The sequence below is a fragment of the Prionailurus bengalensis genome, chromosome E4 (assembly GCF_016509475.1).
Source record: "Prionailurus bengalensis isolate Pbe53 chromosome E4, Fcat_Pben_1.1_paternal_pri, whole genome shotgun sequence".
In the NCBI taxonomy this organism is placed as follows: domain Eukaryota; kingdom Metazoa; phylum Chordata; class Mammalia; order Carnivora; family Felidae; genus Prionailurus; species Prionailurus bengalensis.
This window is the reverse complement of record NC_057360.1, coordinates 31,221,026-31,248,066: the sequence shown is the minus strand read 5'-3', so window position 1 is coordinate 31,248,066 and position 27,041 is coordinate 31,221,026. Positions and strand designations below refer to the sequence as shown.

Genomic DNA, 27,041 nt, shown 5'->3' with positions numbered 1-27,041 from the left:
GGTATTTGTCTTTCTCTGTCTAGATTATTGCACTTAGCATAACACCCTCTAGGTTCATCCGGGTCATAAATGGCAAGATTTCCTCCTTTTTATAACTGAGTGATATTTCAGTATGTGTGTGTGTGTGTGTGTGTATGTGTGTGTGTGTATACAGTATTTTATTTATCCATTCATCCATAGACACTTAAAGCTGTTTTCATATCCTAGCTGTTGTTTTTTTAAGCTCTTTAAAACATTTTTTTCTGTTTATGTATTTTTGAAAGTGAGAGAGAGCATGCATGTGTGCATGAGTAAGGGAGGGGCAGAGAGAAGGCTCCAGGCTCCACGCTGTCATCACAGAGCCCAACGCAGGGCTTGAACTCACAAACCGAGAGATCACCACCTGAGCCAAAGCCGGACACTTTACCAACTGAGCCATTCAGGTGCCCCTCATATCCTGGCTATTATAAATAAAGCTACAATGAACATGAGAGAGAAGATATCTCTTCAACATAGTGATTTCATCTCCTTTGGATATATACCCAGAAGTAGGATGGCTGGACGATGTGATATGGTACTTCTATTTTTAATTTCTTGAGGAGGCTTCATATTGCTTTCCATAGTGGTGGCACCAAGTAACATTCTCACCAACAGTGCTCCCTTTCCTCCAGATCCTCACCAGCACTTGCTATCCTAGTGAGCCAATTCTGATCCTTCTCTGCCCTTCCCTTTTTCCCCAGTTACTGGCTCATTCAATAATCAAGTATGGAGCACCCACCAAGGTTCAGGTTCAGAGCCATCTGCTTGGGATACAGGATACATATGTCTTGGTGGACCCTACCTTCAAGAACCCACAGTGAGGGAGGCATGGAAGTGTGATGTGGTCAGGGCAATGAGGGAACAACCCATTTAAGAGGATGGAAGAGGATAGTGACCTTGGGAGGTTTCCTAAGGGAGGAGATACCCATTTGTCATAAAAGATTAGTAGGTGATGGATGGCCTCATGGAGAGGAGAAGATGTGAATATCCATTTATGATTTGATCACTAAGTGTGTTTTGGGACCTGCCACATACCAGGCAAAGTTCTAGGTGCTGGAGAGGTAGCAATGAACAAAATAGAAAGTTCACACTCCTGGGAAGAAACAGACTATAAACAACATAAATAAGTAAAATATATACTATGTCATAAGGTGATAAGAGTTATATAGAGGAAAATAAATCAGGGAAGGGGATTTAAGTATGCATGTGTGTAAGGGGGTGACTCTTAAAAATGGTAGTTTTGGGGCACTTGGGTGGCTCAGTTAGTTAAGCATCCTAACTCTTGATTTTGACTCAGGTCATGATTTGAAGTTCGCGGGTCTAAGCCCTGCATTGGGCCCCACACTGACAGCGTGGAGCCTACTTGGGATTCTGTCTCCCTCTCTCTCTCTGTCCCCCTCCCCCAAAATACATAAATAAACTTCAAACAAAATGGTAGTTTAAAATATGGTAGCTAGGGAATGCTACTCTATTTTTACCAATCCCTTTTGTCTTCGTGGTGGTTTAAACTATTTGCAAAGTGCTCTTACATCTATTAGCTTATTCAGTTCTGAAAATAATCCCACAAAGGGGTAGGAAAAATTGGTCTCCTTGTCTCTGTTGCTCCCTGTATTTGTTTGCTAGGGCTGCTGTAAAAAGCACCACTTAGTGGCTTAAACAATAGAAATGTACTTTCTTATAGCTTTGGAGGCTGGAAGTCCGAGGTCATTGTGTGGGCTGGGTTGGCTCCTTCCGGGAGCTATGAGGGAAGCACTGCTCTGGGCCTCTCCCTTTGGCTTGTACATGGCTGCCTTCCTCTTGTATCTCTTAACCTAGTTGTCCCTCTATTTGTGTCTCTGTGTCCAGATTTCTTGTTGCTAGGATGACTCCAGTCATATAGGATCAGGTCCCACCCTAATACCCTGATTTCAACTTGATTACCTCTTTAAAGGCCCTATCTCCAAATCAGGCTACATTCTGAAGGACTGTGGGGTTAAGATCCAACACGTGAATTGTGATGGAGGTAGGAGGTGAGGGACACAGGTCAACCCATATCACTCCTCAAATTACTGACCTTTGCATTTCACAAGATACATGGAAGCTCTTATCGAGCTGGTTAGCTCGAGGCTAGAGGTACAAGACAGCCTATGCTATGCATGATCACTCTCAATTCATAAGCCTACTTACCTAAGACCATTTATCCAGGAGTGAAGTCACTTTACATGAAGGGTTCTACTTGACTCCTTTGGAAAGCCAAAAAAAATTTTTTTAAAGGACCCAACAGATCTAGGTTGAATTAGATTTTGATTCCGGGATCAGCCACCTCTTTTAACTCTGAGTAACCCTGAAAAATCCAGACTAAGCAGGGCCTTGAGTGAGCTGCTAAAGCTAAGAAAGCCAGCAGAAAGAACAAGAGAGAAAGGACTGATTAAAAGGGATATGAACCCAAGAAGGAAGGAGAATATTGAACAGAGGGGAAGTAAAGAGGGCAGGGAGCTGCAAACCGTCTGGTCATGTCAGAAATTATACCTCTTCGCTGGAGATTAAGTAACATACACAAATGTATTTTGAAAGGTTGAAAGTGTTACAATTGTAAGGCGTTCTCTTCTGAGGTAGAAAAACAGGGCATTGTCCCCTCTGGAGACTGGTACAGCCAGATTTTTCTGGCAGACTGCTTCCTAGTCTTGCCTTCATTTAATTTCGTCATCACAAATAGAATATCATAAATCTGGGAGTTGCCAGCATCCATCGTCATTGCTTTGAGGAGGTTGCTCTTTTTAATTAACAAGTGTGAAAATTTCCAAGTCACGCTGACCTCCATGCTAACTTAACTGGGAGTGTCAGGTTGGAACACTGCTTTCTCCTGAGGTCCTGGCTTAACCCTTACTGTAGAAGTCAAGAGAGTTGGAATTAATGTCCCTGGCTCTCATATCTCACTCCTGCCTTGTCTACGACCCCTGCAAATAGCAATTAGCTGTGTTGCGGAGCCTTCCTCCCGGTGATTCTCAAAAGCAACCCAAGGCACACCTGATGGACCTCAAACTGACCTGAGAAAGTTCACCTTCTCGTTAGTCCTTTGGGACAAACTATTTACAAATGCATATGATTGCTTTTATGTACATCTAAGACCTACTTAGTAATAGCATGCTAAGTGAATTATGAAAGGTTAATCTAATTTGGAATTCATAAACCAGAATCAACGAGCTACTAAATTCTATTGAGGATTCTAATTTAATATTCCACCAAGAAGTCTGGCTCTCAGAGAAAGTTCTGGTGGACCCTTGCCCACTTTCTCTGGATGGCCCTTTGTCATTACTCTATACTGCCCTGTGTGAGTTGAGGTCTTCAAGTGCTGCCATTCTTGCTTCTAATTATAATTACTGTTAACTTTGCTTCATCATTATCAAGTTAGTTGTGATGTGTTTGGTTAAAGCGACTAGCGTTGCATAGTTGTTTCAACTGTATTTTTTGGCTTTTAATTTTCCAGTAATTAGACTCAAAGACCATCATGCATTGCTGTTTGAATATGAATCATTTATGCCCTAATTGCTAAAGCATGTGTACACTTAATCTCCCAAAACATACTTTGTAATGGCCCCTCAATAGTATTCTTGAATTATTTTTCCATTAGTACATGGGAAAGGAAGAGATTGATTGGCTATGGACGACTTTCCCGGCTTAGAGTGGGCTCAAGGAGGAAAAAGACAAGATTGAAAACCACTGTTTTAGACTCTGGGAATAATCAACTAAATTTACTGCATGTTTTGCAAGTAGCTTGTAAATGGCACGTGCAAACTCATTTCCCTTGGTAAATGCCTGGGAAATAAATATCCACACTTACCTTTCTCCAACCGCTACTTGGCTGCAGGCTCACTGTGGCTGGAGCAGGAAGTAATGCCGCCCAACGGATCAGGCGGCAGAGTGGTGATCGGCAGTGGGGTGGGGCCGACTTCAGAGCAAAGGTTTCGGGGCAACTGTAAATATGATTGGCAGAGTCACAAACAACGCTGAGCTCTACAAACAGTGGCCACTGCTCGAAGCAATAAGTTTCTGTTCAAGTTTGTGATAATTGCTGGTTGCACATCAATGAATGGCCAGTGCCCATACAAGTCCAAAGTGACTTGAGGAGACCACTCTGGGGTTAATCTGGGCATCCAAGTATTCGGAATCCCCCAAAGCTGGCCCCGGGCTGACTTGAGGCGTAATCACTCCCCTGTACATCCCACTGAATATTACTTGTATCTACGTCATAGCGCTGTGTTCTGCTTTGCTTTGTAGTGGCTTATAAAGGTCTAACTTCCTTGCAGACTCTTTCTTTGGAGCAGGACCAAGTTTTACCCACCTTTAGGAGGCAGCTTGGCAGAGGGCCAGCAGCAGAGGCCAGGGGATCAGAGAAACCTGGAGCGAATCTTGGCTCACCAGTGACTGGCTAAATAAATGACTTATACAAGGAGTGATACCCAAAGGTGTTGCCAGTTTACATTTATGACTTAACCCAGAGACCAAAATAGTTTCAGATTACTTCCCTACCCGCTCTCATAAATAGATAGATAGATAGATAGATGGCTGGCTGGCTAGATGGCTAGATGGCTGGCTGGCTGGCTGGCTAGATAAAGATATCTATCTCAATCATTCTTTCTTCTCACACACACACACACACACACACACACAAAATCAGCTCTGCTTCTTTCTGTAATTGCCCTCTTTTTCTCCTACTATCAATGAGCTTCCTCCATACAAGTGGTGGCAGTGGTTTCAAATACTTGGATTTCTTTAATTTCTGCTCAGCAACTCAGAGGGAAAGAGGACTTCTCTTTCTCCATATTAGTATATATGAGCCCAAAGAAGTCTCTGATTAGCCATATCTGGGTTGTATGACCACCCTTGGGAGGGGAGAAGGGCTTTGTATTGGCAGTCCCGCCAGAATCTACTGGTGCAATGGGGAGAGGACATTCCCTAGAGGAAAGGGTCTTCGTAAATGCTGTTAACAAAAATAAGAATTGAGGGGTGGGGGGGGAGGGGTGGGGGGGAGGGGTGAAGGTGCTGAATTTGGTCAGACAAAATAGCAGCCATCTATTTCAATCAACAGGATGCTATATGTAAGGCAACAGGGCCTGGTACCAAAATAGACATTCAACTGAGCCACCCATGTCTTCCATTTTTGGCAGCTTCCAGTCCCTCTGTTCTTGGTGTCTCCTACCTCCTTTCTTAAGTATTTTTGTCCCAGGCACACTCAAAGTTACTTCTGGGACTGTAGGGAAACTGCAGCCAAAGGGGACACAAAGGTCCCTGCCCCGCTTGACTCCATCCAGGAGCAGGAGAGAAAATATGCTTTCATTCTGGAATAGAAGGAAGGCTCACAGGGAAATCCGAAAGCTGCAGTGGTAAAGGAAAGTGAGCAGAGAGGCCATTACCAGGCCTATTCTCTTAGTGCTTGAGGAATCGTGAGCCAGGGCACAGCAAGTCCCATCCAAATTAGTGGCAGGATGGGGTGCCTGGGTGGCACAGTTAGTTGAGCGGCTGACTCTTGATTCAGGCTCAGGTCATGGTCTCACGGTTCTGGGGATTGAGCCCTGTGCTGGGCTCTGTGCTGTCAGCACAGAGCCTGCTTGAGATTCTCTGTCTCTCTCTGTCCCCCCCTCCCCTGCTCGCTCTCACGCTCTCTCTAAAAAATCAATAAATATGGGCGCCTTGGTGGCTCAGTCGGTTGAGTATTTAACTTCGGCTCAGGTCAAGACCTCACGGCTTGTGAGTTCGAGCCCCGCGTCGGGTTCTGTGCTGACAGCTCAGAGCCTGGAGCCTGCTTCGCTTCTGTGTCTCCCTCTCTCTCTGCCCCTCCCCTGCTTGTGCTCTGTCTTTCTTTCTCTCTCTCAAAAATGAACATTAAAAAAAATCAATAAATAAACTTTTTTTTTTTTTAATTACAGGAGAAAAAGAATTAGTGGCAAGGTTCAGGGAAGGGCCAATAGACTGATAGGTGGGGTTCCCTTTCTCCTTCCCCTCCTCCCTCTCCTCCTGCTTCTTCTCTTTGCGGTTTTTCCACTGTATCAGGCAACTCAAGGCAGTGTTTCTCCCCTTGCCAGAGGCTCGGCACAAAGAGTGCCCCACTCAAGGGCTGAGGTGTTTAATCAGGAAGCAGAGAGTGATTTAACTCAGGCCCAGATAAGGCCTGGGGGTGGAGGGCATGCCAGGTTTCAATCCAGTAACCTGCACGGTGGGGCTTTGCTCTGAGTCCGTGACAGAGAAGACACCTGTGGAGGAGGGGTTGCTGACAGACCCAGGCTTGGGTTTGAGCAAGTTGGCCCTGGTGACGGACTCAGAGCCAATGGGAACCATTTCCCCAGCACTGGGAAGAGTCAACACCTACACAAGGGTTTGTACTGAGTCCGTGATGATTTTCTGTTTCTGGTTTTGTTTTTGTTTTTCCGTCGGAAGCACACTCCAATAAGACTGGAAGTGCAGAGAGAAAGAGATATTATATGGTTTCCCCAGTTCTCGGCCATAGCTGGGGGCTGAGTGATGCAGGAGGTTGGGGACAGGAGAAAGTAAACGATGGAAGTTTAAGGCCCCCCTCCCAGGCAGCTGTGATGTCCAGAAAAGAGAAGGGATGTGGAATCAGGAGATCTGAATTTAAAGTCCGACTCAACTTCTTACTCACTGGGTGATCTTGGACAAGTTACTTGGCTCCTCTGTGCCTCAGTTTCCTCATTGGAAAGAATAGAGACAATAATATTTCAAAGGGTTGTTGTCAGGACGAAAAGAGTAAATACTGCTAATGTATTATTCCATTTCTCTGGGTCTACTAACTTCCTCAGGAAGCTGGAGAATGTAGTTGTTAAGGGCTTCGACTGTGGAATTTGACAGAGCTGTGTTTAAATGCCCATTTTGAATCACAAATAGAGATATTTACGTCTGGAATGATCAAATACCTGGGATTTGCTTCAAAATAATGCAGAAAGTGGAGAGCCAGCGGGGTCTCACAGAAACCAGACTGGCCAGAGGTTGATAATTATTGAGGCCGGGTGATGGATACATGGGGGTTTATCAGAGAATGGCCCTACCTTGTATATACAGGCGGTCTTCACTTTGCATGGTTCTGATATGCATGGATTGCGGTTGCCATGGTTTAGTTAGATAACAACAGTCCGTCCACAACACAGTTCGAATTTCAGTTACCGCGGTATATTAACCGTGAGTAATTGCGTAGAGCACACGTTCTGCTGCCAGCTCTTCAGTGCTCAAATCACTGCATAAAAAACCGACGCATGTCACGATCAGTGAGCTGTCCCATCACTTCTTTTAAAGGCTGTCGCTTGGTTGTTGGTCACCGCCCATCTGTTGTTGGGCTCACTGGCAGACAGGGAAGCATGTGCCGAGTTGCCTGCCTGTCCCCCAGGAATAAACCCACACGACATTGTACAAAAATGGATAATCGAAAGAGAGCATTGGCCGACAGAGATGGACATGCACCAGAGACATGGAAAGTGGTAATACTGAAGGTGAAATGGGAGATCACGACTGTGGGTTTGTTGGTGTTCCCGCCATCCGAGACCACAGATACAGCTGGAGGATGTCGGCAAAGGCAAGCTCAGGGACATACGTGCTTGTGACGAAAAGGATGATGGTGTCTGAGAGGAAGTGACACCAGGAAAATGTTCACATGGAAGGCACTCTGGGAGGTGTTTCACAAAATGGAAAGTCCAAATGATAAAATGTTGGAAACTGATCCAATCTTAGAAAGGAAGTTGACAGTTTGCCAAGACATTAAAAAAATGCTCACTCTGTGTTGTATGTTACATGAGGAGAAGGCACTGTTCAAACTACTCCTGATATGTTTTTTTTTTTTAGAAAGAAATAAAATACTTTGTGATGTGTCTAATGTTTTAAGTTGCAGGGTACTAAATAAACATTAGCATTGCTTTTTTTTTTTTTTTTCATGTCCCGATACATTTACAACTGGCAGAAAATTTTAAATGTTTTGACAAAAATATTTGAAGGTCGGGGCACCTGGGTGGCTCAGTCGGTTAAGCGTCCCAACTTCGGCTCAGGTCATGATCCCACAGTCCATGAGTTCGAGCCCTGCATCAGGCTCTGTTCTGACGGCTTAGAGCCTGGAGCCTGCTTCAGATTCTGTGTCTCCATCTCTCTCTCTCTCTCTCTCTCTCTCTCTCTCCGCCCCTCCCCCACTGGTGCTCTCTCTCAAAAATAAATAAATGAACATTTAAAAAAATATTTGAAGGTCACCAAACAATTGTAATTTTTCTCATTGTTTACACACATCTGTTTGCACGGTTTCAGCTCTCAGGGCCGTTTTAACAGTCCTGCGCACTGTGGTGAGTGCATTTTCATTTAGACATTTTTCAATATTGAATAGTTTTTTTCTCATCCCTATTACCCACTTTTTAATGCAAACTAACTTTCCTGTGCCTCATCTGCCAAATGGGAACAGTAAGAGTCATCACTTTGCTGTGTTGCTGTGAAGTTTTAACAAGTTAACGCCTGTCGGATACTCAGCAGAGTGAATGACGTCAGTAAAGCATTTAATGCATGTCGGCTGCTGTTCTATTTATTCGCCTGGACCAGAGACAGATAAGAGACACTGAGAGATCACCAAGTATCACTGTGTTATAATAATCACCACTGCTACCGTCAGATGTCTCTCAGTCGCTTCCTGTTTACCTACTTCCTTAAAATGCTGCCCGGAGTACTACGCAGGAGATTTCAGGCATTTTCATTTGGATGTTTGAATGTTACTATAGACCTAACTAATTTCCTGCCTCCTTCCTCTGAACTGCATTTCTCCTCCTGTGCTCTGGATCCAACACTCTTAGCCTCCGTATCTTTCAAAAATGCATCTGTCATGATTTAGCTCCTTGACCCTCAGGTAACACAAGTGGCCTTCTCCTCTAGTCTCCTGTAGCATTTTGCATCTCTCCTGTCACTCTTTGCTTGTTTGTTTGTTTAATTACTTATTTGTTTAGAAAGAGAGAGTGCCTGCACATAAGCACAAGCGGGGGAGGGCAGAGAGAGAGAGAGAGATAATCCTAAATAAGCTCTGCGATCTTAGTAGAGCCCAACGTGGGGCTAGAACTCGGGAACCGTGAAATCATGACCTGAGCTGAAATCAAGAGTGGGACGCATAGCTGACTGAGCCACCCAGCCCCCACCCCTCCTGTCACTTTTCATTATGAGCAGATTACAACCCTGTCTCCCCCTTTCAACTGTAAACTCCTGCAGAGGGAGATTGTAATAGGAAAATGGCACTGCATCCTTTGTGCGATTCCCTGACACCACCCTGATTTTCACTCAGGTATTTACTTTCTGGCCTATTAGCTTTGGGGAAGGATGACTCCACTCCCCCACTCCAACCAAAAAGATGGGATTTTATTGCCTAGAGGTATTTCCTGTTGTGCCGAGGCAACTGGTTTAGGCTTGGGTTTCTGGACCAGTCAATGCATGACATTTCTTTGGATGTGGGGATTGGTTTTGAAAGGAGCACATGGTCCAGTTGGACCAATGAAAAATGGAGTTAACTTTGCTAGGTGCTTCTGGGAAAAAAGTGTCTTTGCTTTCAAAAGTGAACCTCCAGGGGCCCCTGGAGGACAGTGGCTCAGTCGGTTAAGCATTCGACTCTTGATTTTGGCTCTGGTCATCATCTCACAGTTCTGTTTGTGAGCTTGAGCCCCGCATCCGGCTCTGCACTGACAGTGTGGAGCCTCCTTGGGATTCTCTCTCTCCTTCTCTCTGTTCCTCCCCCACTTCTGCTCTCTCTCTCTCTCTCTCAAAATAAATAAATAAACTTAAAAAAAAATTAAAAAAGAAAAAGCGAACCTCCATGAAAGCTTTCCTCTCTTTGGGAAATCCTGGCCTTTAGAAGAGCTGTGTCACAACGTGGGAAGCCAACCTGAAGATGAGGTCAGTACGCAGAGGGAAGATGACCCAGGAGCCACTGAATTAATCCAACACTGAAGCCTGAACTTCTGTAGACATGAGCCAAAAAAAAACATTACTTATTAATTGGAGCCTCATTCTCTGGAACTTGCCACGCAAGGATACTGAACTGAACTTTATCTTCAACTTTGCATCCACCGTAGCGTCTGTGATATGGCAGGCAAGAAATGCTTGTTGGGTTGGATAAACTCCTGATCCTAGTACAGTTCCCTTCTGGCTCTCTGCATCTTGTCTGTAGAGCAATTCTCCTCACACAGGTCTCTGAAAGTTCCCCTCCTCACCTGAGCTTCTGATTTGAATAGTGTATTTTTCTAAAACTGAAACAGAGCTGCCTGAAGTGACGGGAACGTTCTTGTGTATCCAGTCCTGCTCTCTCTTGGAAGTTCCTTGATGAACACTGGCAAATCTGAACTCATGGACTCTCCTTTTTTAGACTCTGGTCTGCCACTTTTTTTTTTTTAAACGTTTATTTATTTTTGAGACAGAGAGAGACAGAGAATGAACGGGGGAGGGTCAGAGAGAGAATGAAACACAGAATCTGAAACAGGCTCCAGGCTCTGAGCGGTCAGCACAGAGCCCGACGCGGGGCTCGAACTCACGGACCACGAGATCATGACCTGAGCCGAAGTCGGCCGCTTAACCGGCTGAGCCACCCAGGCGCCCCCTGGTCTGCCACTTTTTAGATTGCAGTTGTAGTCACTTCAAAATACTTTCATGAAATGTTAACTGTATTACTTCCCAGCACTAACTTTGCAATCACCAGAATCTAATCAATCAGCTGCCTGCAAATTGCATTTTAGGGTAGGTTGTTGTTGTTAAGTATTCAATCACCAAATACTTGAGTTGCAAAATCCCACACTATGGAATGACATAATTTTTAGAAAGTTTTCTGTTTATTTTCTTCATCTCTGGATATGGATTATTAAGAGCTTAGTTGTTATTAAGTAACATTTCTTAACTTAAATATATTGTCCTTTGTCTAATTTATACCTGTCCCATCAGTTATTGTTTTATTTAATTTTTTAATTTAAGTTTATTTAAGTAATCTCTACACCCAACATGAGGCTTAAACTCACAACTCTGAGAACAAGAGTTACATGCTCTTCCAATTGAGCCAGCCAGGCACCCCTCATTTTTTTTTTTAAATGGTACTCCCCTACCTTAGGGATAGTAAATAGGCCCGGAGATTAACACTGATCCTAACACAGATACCTGTAGGCCTCCTAGAAATGGTTTTGCGTGAGAGTATCATCCAATCACATTGCCCTATACTATGCTTGGGCAGATAATTAGACCATCTCTCAGACATTCTGAGTATGAACCATAGATAGGGAAATGCACACTGAAGAATTAAAAAAATTAAGCTTAATCACATTAAAATTAAGTACTTCTCATCATCATCAGAAGACCAGATAGTGAGTGAAAAGATGAGCCCCAAAGTGGGAGAAAATATTTGCAACATTATGTAATAATCAATTGTTACATAAAAGAATTCCTAAAAGTTAATATGAAAGAGATAGACAACCCAATAGTTCTACTCAAAAGTTTTGAATAGGCACAAAAGGGCAAGTCCAGATGGCCAATAAATAATATAAAAAGATAGTTAACCTCATTAGAAGTTGGGAAATGTGAATTAAACCCCAACAACACAACGTTATGCCTCTACCAGTTAGACAATATTAGAAGATCCAGAAATAACACATCAGACAAGGGTATGGGACAAAGGGAACACAAATACACTGTAGGAGGGGCTGTAATTGGCACAATCACTATGAGAGTTTGACATTACTGAGTAACTAATGACCCATTAATTGTACCCCTAAGAATCTACCCTAGAGAACTCTGTCCGCTTGTGCACCAAGAAATATGTAAAAGAATGTTCATAACATGATAACAAAAAAACCCAGAAACAACCTAAATATCTATAAAAGATAGAATGGCTAAATTATGGTGTATTCTTACAAAGGAATACCATCAGCCAATGAAAATGACCAAAAGCTACATGCAAACAACGTGATTAGTCCCAGCTGGCAAGAAGTGGTAAAGAGTATGGAAGAGGTATGTCCATTGACCTTCGTGGCTGATGGCTTTGCCTTCTTGAGGTTATTCTGCCATCTATTTTTCTTCCTGGCAGCATTTGAAGTGAGCTCTGGATTAAGCCCTCTTTGATGCCATGCAAATTTCACAGCTGGCTTCCTACTAGGGCATATGTCAGAGGCTCAAGGCCAAGGGTTTCTTTATGCCTTGAAGACTTAGAGACTTTTTTTTTTCTGGATGAGGCTTGTTTCTTTGGCAATGTAAAAGTCTAAAAACCGTAAAAGCTTCAGTCAGTTCCATGAACCAGTCACCATTCCCAAAGTTCTTTTCTGAACATCGTTCGTAAAGCTGCTTTATTTCTTTGCTTCCTTGATTGATCAATAACTCTCTCTCTCTCTCTCTCTCTCTCTCTCTCTCTCTCTCATTTTAATAGTGGCTACCTTGAGTCCATCTGAAATGATAGGCTTCAGGGTAAATTCCTAGACCCTTAGTCTCACCTTTGCCACAGGCCTGGCTCTTGGTTCGGCTAAGAAGTATTAACTGACCTTTGAAAAATGCTCTAGACAACTATAGTTTTATCTCTTCTTGTTTTGGGTAGAGAGGCAATTGACTTTAAAGATCCCTATTTCTGGGTTCGTGGCGGTCTGGCCAGTGTTTGCCAGCACTCTGTTGCAGTGTATTACTAAAAAACAGGAAGGAGCAGCCAGTATATACTAACAATGTGGTTTTATGCAACGACTTCATGTAGATTTAGGGGCTTAGGCAATTGGTCTGTCCTTCAAATAATGGCAGGTGACAATCTTGACAAGTTTTTGCCCCAGCATAACAAGGACACTGTCTCTCTAGTAAACCACATCAATTATCTTATCTCCCAACTGCTAAGCCAATGCCACATATTTTTGGTTTTTATAATAACAATACCATACTTTTGGTACCAATTTCTGTATTCATTAGGGTGAGGTTAGTTTGCTCTAACAAAGAGACCCATCAAAAATCCCATGCCTTAGAGAAGACAGAAGTTTAGTTCTTTGTCAGGTGACAGTCCAAGGTGAGTGCTCCAGGCAGTGGGGGGCTCTGATCTACCTGACATTTAAGGATCGAAGTTTCTTCCATTTTGTGGCTTCTCCATCGCCTAGGCCTTGATGTTGTCTGCATGGTCAAAGTTAAGTCATGACCTTATTTGGATCCCCGTGGGTGGGAAGAATAAGAACGAGGCACAGCCTGTTCACAGGTAGAGGCCTATGGCATACGGCCCTTCTGCTCACAGTTTTCTTTTTTTTGGAAGAAATTTAGCCACGTGGCCATTATATCAAGGAAGGCTGGGAGATGTGGCAAGGATAAAGGAGAGAACAGATATCAGTAGGCAATTGAAGTTATATTATCCCCAAAATTTCCATCTGAAGCTTTCAAGTTACTTTTCAGCTCTGAGAATAGAATGAGATTACAGATATTGATCATACACTCAGAGCTACATAGAAGATCAGAAAAACAAAAGGAAATTCCCTCGTGTATATTATTAGCTGAGAAGCTGAACAATGTCACAAGCATTTTGCTGAAATGCTGGGCCATTGAGATTTTGAATAATATCTAGCAAGCCAGACATAGTAAAAGAAATTAATTAGTTCATTATTAGTAATTGAAGATACCTAAAATTTCATAAATAGGCTCTTAGAAAGTTGTATTCCAAGAAAGAAAGAAAGAAGACAAAGAAAGGGAGAAAGAGACAAAGAAGGAAAGAAAGAGGAAGGAAGGAAGAGAAAGAAAGGGAGAAAGAAAGAAGGAAAGAAAGGAAGGAAGGAAGAGAAAGAAAGAAAGAGAAAGAAAGAAAGAAAGAAAGAAAGAAAGAAAGAAAGAAAGAAAGAAAAAGAGAGAAAGAAAAGGAAAAAGAAGGAGGGAGGGAGGGAAGAAGGGAAAGGAGAGAGAAAGGAAGAGCCTACAACAGTGCCTGGTATAAAGTAGGTCCTTAAATGTCAGTTTCCCTCTCTCCTGTCATATTTATTCCTCTCCGGCGGGTGCCTCGGTTCACCTAAAAAGAAGGTGATGTGATGCAGAGGGGGCTGTTGCCTCCCAGAGAACCCAAAGACTCAGAGGGCAAGGCAGCAGCACCGAAGTTGCATTCAGGGTTGCCCACCGGGGAGCAGTACCCTGGCCACCATGAGGTGGGGGTGGCCAATATAACCCCCACGGAGCTGCTTCTCACTCATGGAGGCCTCTGCTGGCTGGCAAGCCTCTCCCCTCTCCTGTTCTCCCCCTTCTGCTCCAATTCCATCTTCTCAAGCCACTGTCTCTGCCTTGTTGTGAAAGACCTTCAGCAGCTGGGGCCAGAGGCGGGGGAGCTCGCCTAGTGCGCTGTGCGCAGCCGCGGCCTGACTGGTGGGGACGGCGGCGATCTCCCAGTGGCCACTTGGGAGGTTCTTGTTTGCTCTGTCAAAAAGTTCAGGAACGTGATGCGATAGATTTTTCCAAGTTCAATGAGGCCAATTAAATAGATATCTCTATTCCTGGACGTTTGAGTAAATTCCTGTCTGGTTGTGTAATGGATTCATTCACGTTGAATCCAAAGCCCTGTATGTCCACTGTCAGGAGGGGGCCGGCCACAAGGAGAGGAGGGAAAAGGACAAGACAGTGAAGAAACTGCCATCAGAGAAACTACCTGTGAAAGAATAAGCACGGTATCATTATTTTGAGCTCTGTAAAACAAACACAAAACATACACCCCCAAGCCCCCACGAATCGACACCAGTTGTTCGTAAAGCCTTGTGCTAGGGATGAGAAAGAGAGCGAGAGGAAGGCCTTCGCTTTACAGCCTGTCAGGCAGACAAGGACAAAACAGGGAAGAAAAACTTGTCCCAAAAGAAATGATATTAGTGAAGTAAAACAGTATTGCTGGTGTGTCAGCACAGCCGTGTGAAGAGACCGTGAATGAAATGAGTCCAGGAGAGAAATGCGTTGGTTTAATGATTCGTCCACAAACGCTTATTAAGCACCAACCATGTGCCATCCACTGCGACAGGGGCTAGAGACACAAAAACAAATAGGACGCAGACCCTGCCCCAAGGCCCTTCCAAGCCAGGTAGCTTGGAAGACGAAGCAGGAACATGTCATCAGAGCTCTCACCGACATTGGTACAAGGTTCAGGCGATTCCAATGAGGTGGGGAGCCTGTGGGCAGAGCCAGGAAGAGGCTTTCGAGAAGGTCTAGCAAGGGTGACAGCAGCAGTGTATAGGGAGCAAGTCCAGGGTGAGATGCTGCCGTAGCTGCTAGGGGCTTAGGAACCCAAGTTCCCAAAGCATCTGTTTCTGTGGCGTGCCGTTGAAACCTGGAGAGCGACAACATCATGGGAAAGGTGCACGTTCTGGGGGCGATGTGATGTGGGGAACTATTAAACGGTCTGAGCGAGTTGAGCAGCTGCTGAACAGCCCTCTCCCCTCATCAGCGCAGCTGGTTATGAGACAGATGACCCCTGACGGGCACAGAAACCACCTTGATGAAGCAGAGAGCAAGCCGTCCCGCCAAACCTCCTTTTAGGAAGTGTTACCCTAAAACTGCCACTCTGGAGCAGACAGAAAGGGGCTGGGAGATCCCCATGGACGAACCTAAGTTGGAAGACTGGCCCCTTGGTTAACAGATGGACAAAACACCGTATTAGTTCAAAACTTACTGGTTGCCAGGAATAGATGCTCAAGCTAGTGTATGCAAAAAGGGTCAACTTAACTTAAAGATAGAGGGCTGTCTCTTAATACTGGAGGGCAGGAAGGCATCCAGGTCCCAGGAAAGAACGGAAGTGGAAGAGCCGTGGAAGTGGTGACTGCTTACCAGGCAGCACGTGGTGCACTCTCCCTGTCTCTTTTTCTCTGCGTATCTGATTTCTCTGTCTGTCTTTCTGTCTCTTCTGTTCTCTGTCTCAGCATAACAGAATATGGCTACCCACAGTGTCCTTGTGTCTATTTTACAGTTCACGGAAAGCTTAGATCTCTCTTTGGACACAGTTCCGGATGCCTGGGGGGAGAGCTCGGACTCAGCTGAGGGCAGGAGAGCAGGGTTCATGCTAAACAGATGGCTGCTGAGGCAAGGGGCAGTTCCAAGGTTCGTGTGAGTGAGGCAGGCGCGCCAAAGGAGGTCGGCCGTTGCTCCTTCCTCTGGACCCTGATCCCTGAAAATAATAGGCATTGCTCTACCTGGTTACTGACTAGATTTGATGAGCCAATATATGTGAAGCAACTACCATATAGTAGATCCTTAGTAAATGAAAGTGGTTACAATTATAGTAAATATAGAATGTGATCTATTTTTAGGAAAGCCCAACCCAGGAGACTGGCACGCAGCCTTCTTTCCTTCACCAGAGCTGTTCACGTTAACACAAAGCTATGGAGCAAGGCCTCTCTTCGTTTGCCTCCCCCCCCCCCCAACTGTGCCCCCCAGGCTCTTATTTCTCATCTCTTAGTTGCAACTGGAAGCTCTCCCCACCTCAAGCTCTCTTTGCTATTACAAATCAATCATTTACATTTTGGGCCCCTGCCAGGCCCACAGGTACTCATCTGTAATGACAGTATTTAAGAATGTTAAGTTTATACAGTGATTATGTGTCTTTCCTCTTTTATTAAACTTTAAACCTGTGGTCTGAGGGGCACCTGGGTGGCTCAGTCGGTTGAGCAACCGACTTCGGATCAGGTCCTGATCTCACGGTTGGTGGGTTTGAGCCCCAGTCGGGCTCTGTGCTGACAGCTCGGAGCCTGGAGCCTGCTTCGGATTCTGTGTCTCCCTCTCTCTCTGCCCCTCCCCCGCTCACGCTCTGTCTCTGTCTCAGAAATAAATAAGCATTAAAAAAAAAAAACAACTTTAAACCTGTGGTCCGAGAGACCACATCTTAATACTCCAGACATTGTCGTGTATCTATTGTTCACTTGATGATATTTGTTGACTTATCATGTTTTCGCAGCAAGGGCAATATCCACTTATAGACTCATTAGAGGAATCTCAAGAACTCATTTATTTTGGGCCACTGCCTTTAGCCAAGACAAGGCTGAAGCTTCCTAAATAAATGGTCATATGTTTTATTTTCACTCCCATGTAAGCCTACGGTCATACAGCCTGGGATTTGGAAGGGATTTGGGAAGGGTCTTAGGTCAGGCACCTCCCCAAGGCAGAATTTCTCTCTCTAGGAACCCTGAGACATGGGCATCTGGTCTCTACTTGCACAGGGAGTTTATTACCTTGCTGGGAAGCTCATTCCAACTTTCTTCTTTTACAACCTAGAAAGTTCTTCTTTGTTTGAAGAATCTCACATCTGCCTTTGTGTCACTTCCATAAAATGTTCCTACTTCTTTAGGACTAATACTAATGCCTCTTCCCCATGGCACCTCTCCTTGCATTTGGAATGAGGGCTCAGGTCACTGTATCATGACTCCTCTAAGCCTCTTCAACCCAAGTATACTTAAATCCTTCTCCACGAGAAACAGTTTAGAGACCCTTTGTCTCCCCTTTCACGCCTTCATATGTTGTGTTTCCCTTTGTGAATCTTTCTTAGAGTTCAGAATCCAGCACGCATGTAACACTTCAGTGTGGTCTGATTGCTGAGGGGAGTAGGATTAGGACCTTTGTTCCACATGTAGCTGCTCTGATTTGATTAATGCTGTGTAGATTTGAGCTAGTGTTTTTCTTTCTTCACCTTCTTCTTCTTCTTCTTCTTCTTCTTCTTCTTCTTTTGGTAGAACTATCACAATTTTGGCTCATATTCATTTTAAATCTTCATATATTTTTTCAAAATATGGAAATTACTGGGGCGTCTGGCTGGCTCAGTCAGTGGAGCATGTAACTCTTGATCTCGGGGTTGTGAGTTCGAGCCCCATGTGGGATGCAGAGGTTACTTAAGTGAGGCCTCTTGAACCCAGATGAGATCTCCTTCCAGGATAACATCATTTGACAATACTTTGTACAGATTATTCAGCAATGTCTTATTTTCTCATACACTGGTTCCCAGGCGCAGGCTGGGAGATGTGCCACATAAAATCATGTGGGCGCTTGTTAAAAATACAGATTCTCAGGCTTTGTGCCAGACTCCCTCATAAGAGACTCTCTGAAAATGGAGCCCAGGAATCTGCCTTCTAGTAACCCTTCACACACGATGCTGATAGCAGCTAGATTTGGGAACCATTGATCTAACCTCCCTTTCTCCTTTTCGTCCATATTGGTAGCTCCATCAAATCCCATGCCAAATTCCACGTACACGAGGCCTGTGGGAACACTCTAATAACCATTTCGAGAGATGTCCCAGCTTGGCTGTTAACCGGCTATGTGATTTCATCTCTGGACTTTTTTCACCTGTAAAATAAGGAGGTGGGATTAATTATTTGTGGGTGCCATGGTGTGCCCACACATTCTTTCTTCAAGACTGAGTCACTCATTCCCTCAGCTCTTGGGAGTGTTGGCTGCTGACAGTTCATAGGTGGTCCAAGGTCACACCTCGTCCGGGAGCATAGCCTATATCCCTGACTGGTTGATGAGGTAGACCCAGCCCCCTAGCCTCAGGGTGAGCCAACTCTAAAGAGCCAGTCTATGGGGGCGGACCTGAGATTTTTTGCATCTGCATTACCGTTCAATCCTGTTTCTATCCCCTTCACTGGCCCAATCGCCATCTCAGTCTGTTTCCTACGGAGCTGATTACCACAGTGAACTTTTGCTCCTGATTTGGATTGAATTGATAGCACAGACTCTTTTCTCACACTTTTGCAAACATCCTGGGCTCTCTGTTGAACTTCAGGGGCATTCTCCTCTTTATCCTCCTCCCATTCATTCTCCATTCCCTGAAGAAATTTTTATTGTACTCTTACTGTGTGCCAGATCCTGAGCTCAGCCTGAGCATTCAGAGACCTGGTTGTGTCTCCAATAGAGGAAAGAGAGCAAGTACTTAGGACCTTAGTGTCTCTTCTGTCTCTTTGTCACTTGTTAACACTGTGCTGTTTCCCAAACTGTGGGTCTAGCCCATCTTCTTGCTCTGAACATGACCCAGTGGGCCTTTTTATTGCCCTGGTCATGATTGGCAAGGCCCACCTTTGTAGGGGCTTTCACCTTCCTGACACCATTCTTCTGGGTTTGTGTCTCTCTTTGTATTACCTTCTTTGCTTTTGGGTTCCTCGTTCCAGCTCTTGGCAAGGGCCAACAGAAATATTTCGTTCATTTAAGATACTAGTGTCTATTTCATGGTTACTGGGATTGGGATAGTGAAGGATCTGAGGGGGAAGGATCTTGAGGTCTTCCAGAAGGGCTAGGGTAAAAGTAAGGGAGCAGAGTTTAAACTGGCATCCGATAACCCATCTAGGACCTCCCTACCTCAGGCAAAATAAATCAGCCACATTTGCTGCTGCCACCCTTCTCTTTTATCACCTCCAGCAATTTCTCCCCACTCCTCTTCATGGATTTACAGCCTCCCTGCTTTCTGTTCTGCACACTCCCCCCTCCCTACGCTGTCAGTCATTTTCATTTTTCACTTGCATGAGACTGAGTCGTAATGCATCTTGTCTAGGGTTTATCACATTTGAAGCATGTTCTTATACCACATTGCAACATAGGGACAAAGAATCAATAGACATTAAGAAAATAGAGGGCTCTTTTCAGCCCTTGCAATCACATCATGTCCAAGGGCTATTCAGCGAACAGATATAATAATCTAGAAAGAAAGTAGAAGGAACCCAAATCCACGATTCTCATTGTATAGATGAAGAAACCAATGAACAGTGAGGTCAAGCAGATTTTCAAACATCCCACAGCAGTAATCATCAAAGCAGGAAAAGTTAATGGATGGTACATTTGGGGAAGGGCTTTGCCTGTAGGAGGTACTCATTTATGGATACTGCCTAAGAGTATTTTGATTACATACGGAAGTAGACCTATTCTTATTAGTCAGGCCTCTTTTCTCTGCTGCTTCTCTATGGTAGGTCAAGACCAAACCCTAGATGCCGTTTTTGATTGGGTCAGGAGCAAAAGAACCCAGGTTCCAGCCCACCTGGTTCCAGCCTGTACAAGCTGTCTGACCTTAAAAACAACATTTAACCACCATATCCTTAGTTTCCCAGCCTGGTCTTGCCCTGGGTATCAGGCAAGACGAAGCACACAAAATCTCTCTGAAGAATGGAGAGCACTTCACAGCACGAAGAGCTGTTTTCCATTCTGCCTGTGCACTGGAATCCTTCATAGAACTTGAAATAGGGAGTGGGGGATACTGGGGCTGGGACCCAGTGTCTGGAAACTCTTTAAAAAGCTCCATAAGTAATTTTGATGCACAGCCAAACATGGAAACCACTGACAAAGTATAAAAGACAAATAGGAGAGGAGAAATAAATGATATTATTAGCCAAAAAGAAGTCTCAGATTATCTGATTAAGGTGGTTAACAGATAACCTACAGAACAATGAAATTGCCTGCCTTTTTCAGAGCCCCCGGAACCCTAATCTCAGATTCCTTTCCTCCTCCTAGAAAAGATGTCTGTTACTTCAGTGACACTCCTTTTACCTCAAAGTACACACACACACACACACACACACACACACACACATCATGAATCATCTCAACCCATCTCCATGCTGAAGTCAGATTCCAAGTAATGTCTTATATTCTTTGACCTCTGAGTAACAACGCTGCCCCTGTTCTGTCCTTTCAGGTCCAGGAAAACCATCTGATTGGGCCATGGAGAGAGTAACCCAAATCTCCACAGGGCGATCTATAAACCAGCCTGCTAATGTATTCCCTGGGGAATATTCTGTCAGAGTCCTAGTTCCTCTTTGAAAGTAATTGAATGGCTCTGAGCAAACTGTCCAATCGCTAGGTCTCTCAGATAATTGTTGTCACCTGATCGTCACCCTCACCAAGCATTTCCTTCCCTGGAGCAGTTCTCTTTGGAATACCAGTTAAGTGTGGTCAGAAACTGGCTGCAGCAGCTATAACATTAAAGAAAATGAACCAGAAGGAGAAGAATGAATTTGGGGGAACACTTCATTCAGTCCCTGAGACACCAATGGAGACAGTTGGTACTTTTGTCTGCCCAGCACATCTCTCCCCTCTTCTGGGAATGGAGCTTCATTCCTTGGGAGAAAGCCTTTCTTCCTCTGCATGGTTCTGGGTGGCTGACCAATGTACCCTGGCTTGTTCCTCTGAGGCCACAGGGGTGGACCTGTCCCCTGACTTATTTAACCATAATAACATCCTACTCACCTGGCCACAGCAATTGGTCTGGGGATTATCCAAGGACTGATCAAAAAATAATAATAATAATAATAATAATCAGGGATTAAAAAAATAAAGCTGGTGGGGAAACTGTCTTTTCTTTCTGGTCGAGTGGCTGTATAACTGTGACACCAGAGCTGCCACATGAGAAGGTGGAAAGGATGAGGCTGCCATCCAGAGATGAGGTTGTAAGAGAGAGAAGGAAATGAAAGAGTATGTTTTTTATGGGGTCAAGTTTTGTCTGACTTGGCATCATCCGGCAACTATTCTTTTGATTCTTTGAGTTGCCCCAAGATTTTTGCCCAATGCCTCTTTTTTTTTTTTTTTTTACTTAAGCCAGTTTGTATTAGAATTTCTGTCACTTGCAACCCAGAGTCTTGATGGACAGAAACACTTTGACAGCATTCCTCTCTACCATCGACTTTTCTGAAACTTCAAAAATGTGTCTGTGAATCTCAGAACTGAGTGTGTTCCTGTCTTTCCCAGATCACAGTGTGGGATTGCTGGATGGTCACCTTGATTATTCTGGGAACTGTGTTTCCCAGCACCCCCTTCCCTGAATGACTCTGGTTAGGGTGGCTAGAAGTGAAGTGGCATGAGACGGTGAGGGCAGCAGTGAAGCAGCCACCATCTTGTGCTGAAGGCCACTGTTGGCTGGAGCTGGTGAGAGGCACGGAGATTCAGCCAGGCTCCTGTGTGTCCCCGTTCTTCCCTGCCCCTCTGGGACTGCCAGCCCTGCTGACCAACAGTGACCCCATGCCCACTCTCAGACATTTTGCTGCAAACTCACAGAGGCAAGAGCTGCAAAGAGCCAATCAACTCCAAAGAGTCAATCCTTCCAAAGATTCTGCATGAGCCCTGGAAGGCCCCATTCCACAGCTCGACCTGCCTTGCTTTCTGTAAGCTCCACTTGGTTCAGCCACACCAAGGCTGGTTAGTGACTTCTGTGATCTTTTAGATTTTTACTCTGCCAGCTCCACACCCCCATTGTGAAAGAGCTTATTTATTATGATAAATTCCGTATTCTGTACTAGTCATAGTAGTTCTGCTTCCAGAGTTCAATTCTGACTCATACAAGTGGCATCGGGTGGACCCAGACACAGAAGCTTCCCGATTCCTTTCTTTGCTTGGTACCTACACTCAGTCCATCTGTCTTTGTAATTCTCCTCCTCTCTGTTCACTACAACTCCTTCATCTTCTCCCGGCTCGCCCATGTGTTCGTGGGAAGACCTGACTCTGTTCCTGATCACCTTACCATTGTGCTATTTGCTGTCTCATGCCAATTTCCCCCCGACCTCAGTCTGACTCACTTTCACACTATTTCCTGCTCTCCCTCCCAATCACAAGACTGCAGGCAGTCTAGAGGTTTAACACACACTGCAATCCAGTTAAGGCAAAGGCCAGGATGTCCTACCCAGAGGCTCCCACTCCTGATTTCCATCTAGGAAATGTCATTAAAGAACAAAAAAGAGAACTTAATGGGTACTGTGTGTTGTAAATAAATATTTTAAAAATGAATTAATATAGTAAAAACTATTTGAGTTGAAAATTACCAAGCAATATTTAAAAAATCAACATGGCATACTATTGGCCCATTGAACGCTGCAGGCATGGGTTTGAAATTTCCACTGTGATGGGCTCAAGGTCTCTTCCAGCTTTGTGATAATAGCTCAAAGTCCAGAACTACTAATCCCTGCCCAGCCATTGCTCAATGTGCAACCTCTGTTGAGTCAGCTGGCCTTTCTAGGCTTTGGCAAGTCTATCTGGATCCATGAAGTCAACAGAGAAAAATCTTAAAACTGTGGTGTGTCAGGCTTGGAAGCAACCTTAGGGGTTACCCGTAATTTGGAAGCTGCTTCTTGCTTATTTCCATCCAATCCCTCTGGCAGTATTAACTCTTCCAGCTGGAGCCATGTGGCCATGGGGTGCTGTGCCACCATTGTAGGAAGAAGCCAGGGATGGTGGTTTGTGCCTCTGTTGGGACTCTGTCCAAGAGAAGAACAAGTCTAACAGCAGAATTTTCTTCATATAGAATTAGGCAACCTAAATTTTAAAAAGGATACTGTTACCCAGTTGACATGGGACATGAACAGCAAGTGAGTACTGAGGGAACTTGGACCATGCGAGAGGAAGAATAATTTATTACAAGCAAGAATAAAGCAAGTAGCTACCAGTATTGAGCATCTACAACGGGGTGTTTTAACATTTAATCTTCACAACGACCCCATGAGTGAGGCTGTGCTGCCTCAAACTTACAAATTTACAAATGAGATCCAGCAATTTCGAGTAACGTGCCTCAGGTGGCACAGCTGGTAAGTGGCAGATTTGGGATACCAGACACTTTGGAGTGACCCCAACCTCTGTTCTCTTCCCGTATATAATAACCCCGTACCTCTATACCTGTCTCTCAGTCATAGTTGATTCAGGGTCCTTTCTAGTTTTTTGGTAAGAAAGGAATTAGAAGCCAACACTTTGTATCATTAATTGTGTGTGTGTATATATATATATATATATACACACACATATATCATATCATATTATATCATATCAGTGGTTGGTTGGGTAAATTTATAATTAAACAATGAAATGCTCTTTCAGTCATTCAGATTTGGTTATTCTTCCCTCTTCCTTCTTTTTGTCTATATACACTCCCCACTGTAAAACTCCTCTGGCTTTTTGGGCAACTAGGTGGATTCTGCCAGGTCATTGAAATCAAGATTGTATATCCCAACCAGGTGAGCAGGGACCTTTAACTGAGGTTGGTTTGACAATATTTTCTTGGTTCACATCCATTCGTATCTGTCCTCAGGACCTCCTGGAGTGCTATGGGCAGGCCAGCAGAGCCCTGACTGCAGCCCAGAGAGGAAAATGACTTGCCCAGTCAGTAAGTGGCAAAGTGAGTACCAAAGGCCAAGTTCCTTGACTCTTGTGTGCATGTTTTGATGTTCCTTTCATACATGTAGGATGCATTTTTACCCAGGCCTAATGCGGAGCAGGGTTGGGAGATGTTAGCCACCCTCTCTTCAACTCTATCAGCACCCCGTCCCTCCACACACTCACCTTTTACTTGGCCATGAACAGCTGATGTTCCCCTAGTTCAGGTAAATTCTGTGCAAAGATGACAAGCTGGGTCCCCAAGCCCACCCTTTCCCAACCAATGAGGGGCCTAAATCCTTCCTGTATCGAAATTCTGGAGCCACCAGTACATAACTGCCTCTTCTAGGAGACTGTCAGCTTCTTCCCAAGGACAGGAAATAGAACCCCTCCCCCCGCCGCTTTCTCTGATGTCCCCAGAAGTATAATGTGAGCTCTGCATAGTGTAGACTTACAATGAATATTTGCTCCCGGGCCTGCTGCTGGAGTGGCCAACTATGCTCAGTCCCAATTAAGGAAGCTTGTGTATTTGAAAACCAGGATTCCTTGCGTAGTCTCTCTAGGACAAGCCAGGAGTTAAATAATAAGATGAATTTCAATTTTTCATGGCTCATATCACTTCGATGCTATATATCATGGATGCCTACCCTACGCTGTGGATTCCTCAAGCAAAGCCACCATGTGTCAGCACGTAGTTGCTACTCCGTGTTGGCTAAGTGAATGACTCAGAATCTGGATACGTGATCCTTATAGTACCATATAGCATACCTAAGGGCAGCATACCTTACTTGAAAAGACGTCCGACTGTACTATCACATAACAGTGAGTGATTACATAATGCTTTTTTACCATCAGAGAGAGATAAACAAATGGAATTTACAACATGGTGTAAAATATGAAGGCGATCATTGGTCACCTCTGTGCCTTCTGCTTTTCACATTGTAGTGAGTGAGGTGACTCTTATAAGAAAGGATGGTACACATTTCAGGACGGCTGTAGACATATACTGGGTTATCTGCTCAGTTGTTATCTTCTCGGGGTACAGTTCAACCTGCCCCAACCCCCTCCAAACACATCCGCTCACCACACCCCTCGGTGTGGTCCAGGCAGCCATGTTTATGCAGTGACCTGCTCGGGTTCTCTCTTCTAAGAATTTGGAATTTGAAATATAGAGACACAAAGAAAGGAGGCTGTCTGGAGAGGCAGACCCATTAGTGGCAGCCCCCCTGGAGGGGAGGTTCACACACACACACACACACACACTCACAGAATTGAAATGGAATCAGAAAACTTGGTAGTTCTCAGGATTCAATATATAGAATCTGAAAGTGAATTGATCTTTTCTCCCTGTTGCTTTCTACACCGCCATGGTAAAAATAACAATAAAAGCTTCTATTTTATTTCATATTTCGAATGATTCTAGAAGCCCATGGAGGGCAAGAATGCCCTTTCTACTTCCCATAGGCTTAACGAATCCCTGACCCTCCTCAGGCACTCAGTGAACATTGATGTAGCTGAAGTAATTTGATTGAACGTATTGACAAAAACAGTGAATTTGCACGTTTCTGGGGTAAACAATATTAAGACTCTACTCACGTTTAATCATCTATCTGCTTTAACAACGACACCACAAGGATGAAAGGGAAATTCCTGTGGGATGTTTTAGTGGCTTTCTCTGCCCTCAGGCTTCCCCACTGCCTGTGTCCCCAGGGACCCCACAGGGGACACACCGTTGGGAAAGGGTACAGAGAGCAATCGGGGCCTACAGTCCGTGGATACACCCTGAGCAGACTCTCTCCAGGCCCAGGCTGACCTTCTGAACTTCTGAACCAGCTCTTTGGGCACAGAGAGTCCAGAGGCTCTGGAGAGAGTTGAGAATGAGCTGGGGGCATGGACCCTGGACAGAAGGTGGTGGGTGTGGAGGGTGACAGCTCGCCCCTGAGGACACAGTTGGCAGAGACCTTCAGTGGTTGCCTACAGGTGAGTAGCCTCCTGTCTGAAGAGTTTGTTAGTTCATTGCACTGGCCGCCTAAAGTCACTCATGAAGGACTGGGGGATGGTCTTGGTGAGGTGGGGAAGGGTGCAGAGTCAAGGCCGGCAGTCCCAGGGATCAAAGCATTCAGGGTGTGGAAACCTATCCCCCTGCACTCCACATCAGGTGTCCTTCAGTCGGTGCCCTCGTTCCTGCCCTCTGGGAGGCCCTGCCCTGATAAACAGCTATGGAATGTCGACACACATGTGAATGTGCTTGCAGCTGAAGCTCTTGAACATTCAAATGCCTTCCCTGCTGGATAATCTCTGAAAGAAGTTGGACAAAGGAGAGGGGAATGGACCCAGGGAGCTTAAGAAATGTTTTTGTAAACCTGTATCCGGCCACACTAAATATGTATGCAATGTAGGTGGGCCTTGCACTCCGGGGGGTTTCCATTCATGTGTTAGGATTTCAGTGATAAGAAAATATATTTTTAAGTTCTTTTTCCATGCCTGTGATGTACCTTGGAAAGTTAGCAGCTGGGAGATTTTTTTTTTCCTACTGCGTCCTATTTATTATTTTTTTTTTAATTTTTTTTTCAACGTTTATTTATTTTTGGGACAGAGAGAGACAGAGCATGAACGGGGGAGGGGCAGAGAGAGAGGGAGACACAGAATCGGAAACAGGCTCCAGGCTCTGAGCCATCATCCCAGAGCCTGACGCGGGGCTCGAACTCACGGACCGCGAGATCGTGACCTGGCTGAAGTCGGACGCTTAACCGACTGCGCCACCCAGGCGCCCCTTAAAAAAAAAAAAATTAAAACAAACCTTTTGATTTTTTAAAGTAATTATGCGTACCATTTAGAAAAAGCTACCTTATTAATATTTTGATAGACTTCCCAGATTCTTACTTACACACCTATACATGAAAAGATACAGCTTTAAGAATATGAGATCATACCATACTGTTTCATAACCTGACTTTTTTTTA

The 27,041-nt window shown here is 44.6% G+C and overlaps 1 protein-coding gene and 1 long non-coding RNA gene across 2 annotated transcripts in view; one reads left to right on the top strand and one right to left on the bottom strand.

Annotated features, from left to right (window-relative positions):
- Nucleotides 1-4,176, bottom strand: part of LPGAT1 (lysophosphatidylglycerol acyltransferase 1) — a 115,047-nt gene extending 110,871 nt beyond the window's left edge. Inside the window, exon 1 of the mRNA XM_043568243.1 lies at nt 3,839-4,176. The gene's annotated coding sequence lies outside the window, so the exon portion shown is untranslated. The remainder of the gene's footprint in view (nt 1-3,838) is intronic.
- A 9,796-nt stretch (nt 4,177-13,972) lies between these two features.
- LOC122476051 lies at nt 13,973-26,625 on the top strand. Its single transcript, XR_006295375.1, has 3 exons — nt 13,973-15,331; nt 24,014-24,100; nt 26,237-26,625. It is a non-coding gene; the product is annotated as an uncharacterized LOC122476051 (long non-coding RNA).
- Nucleotides 26,626-27,041: the final 416 nt, after the last annotated feature.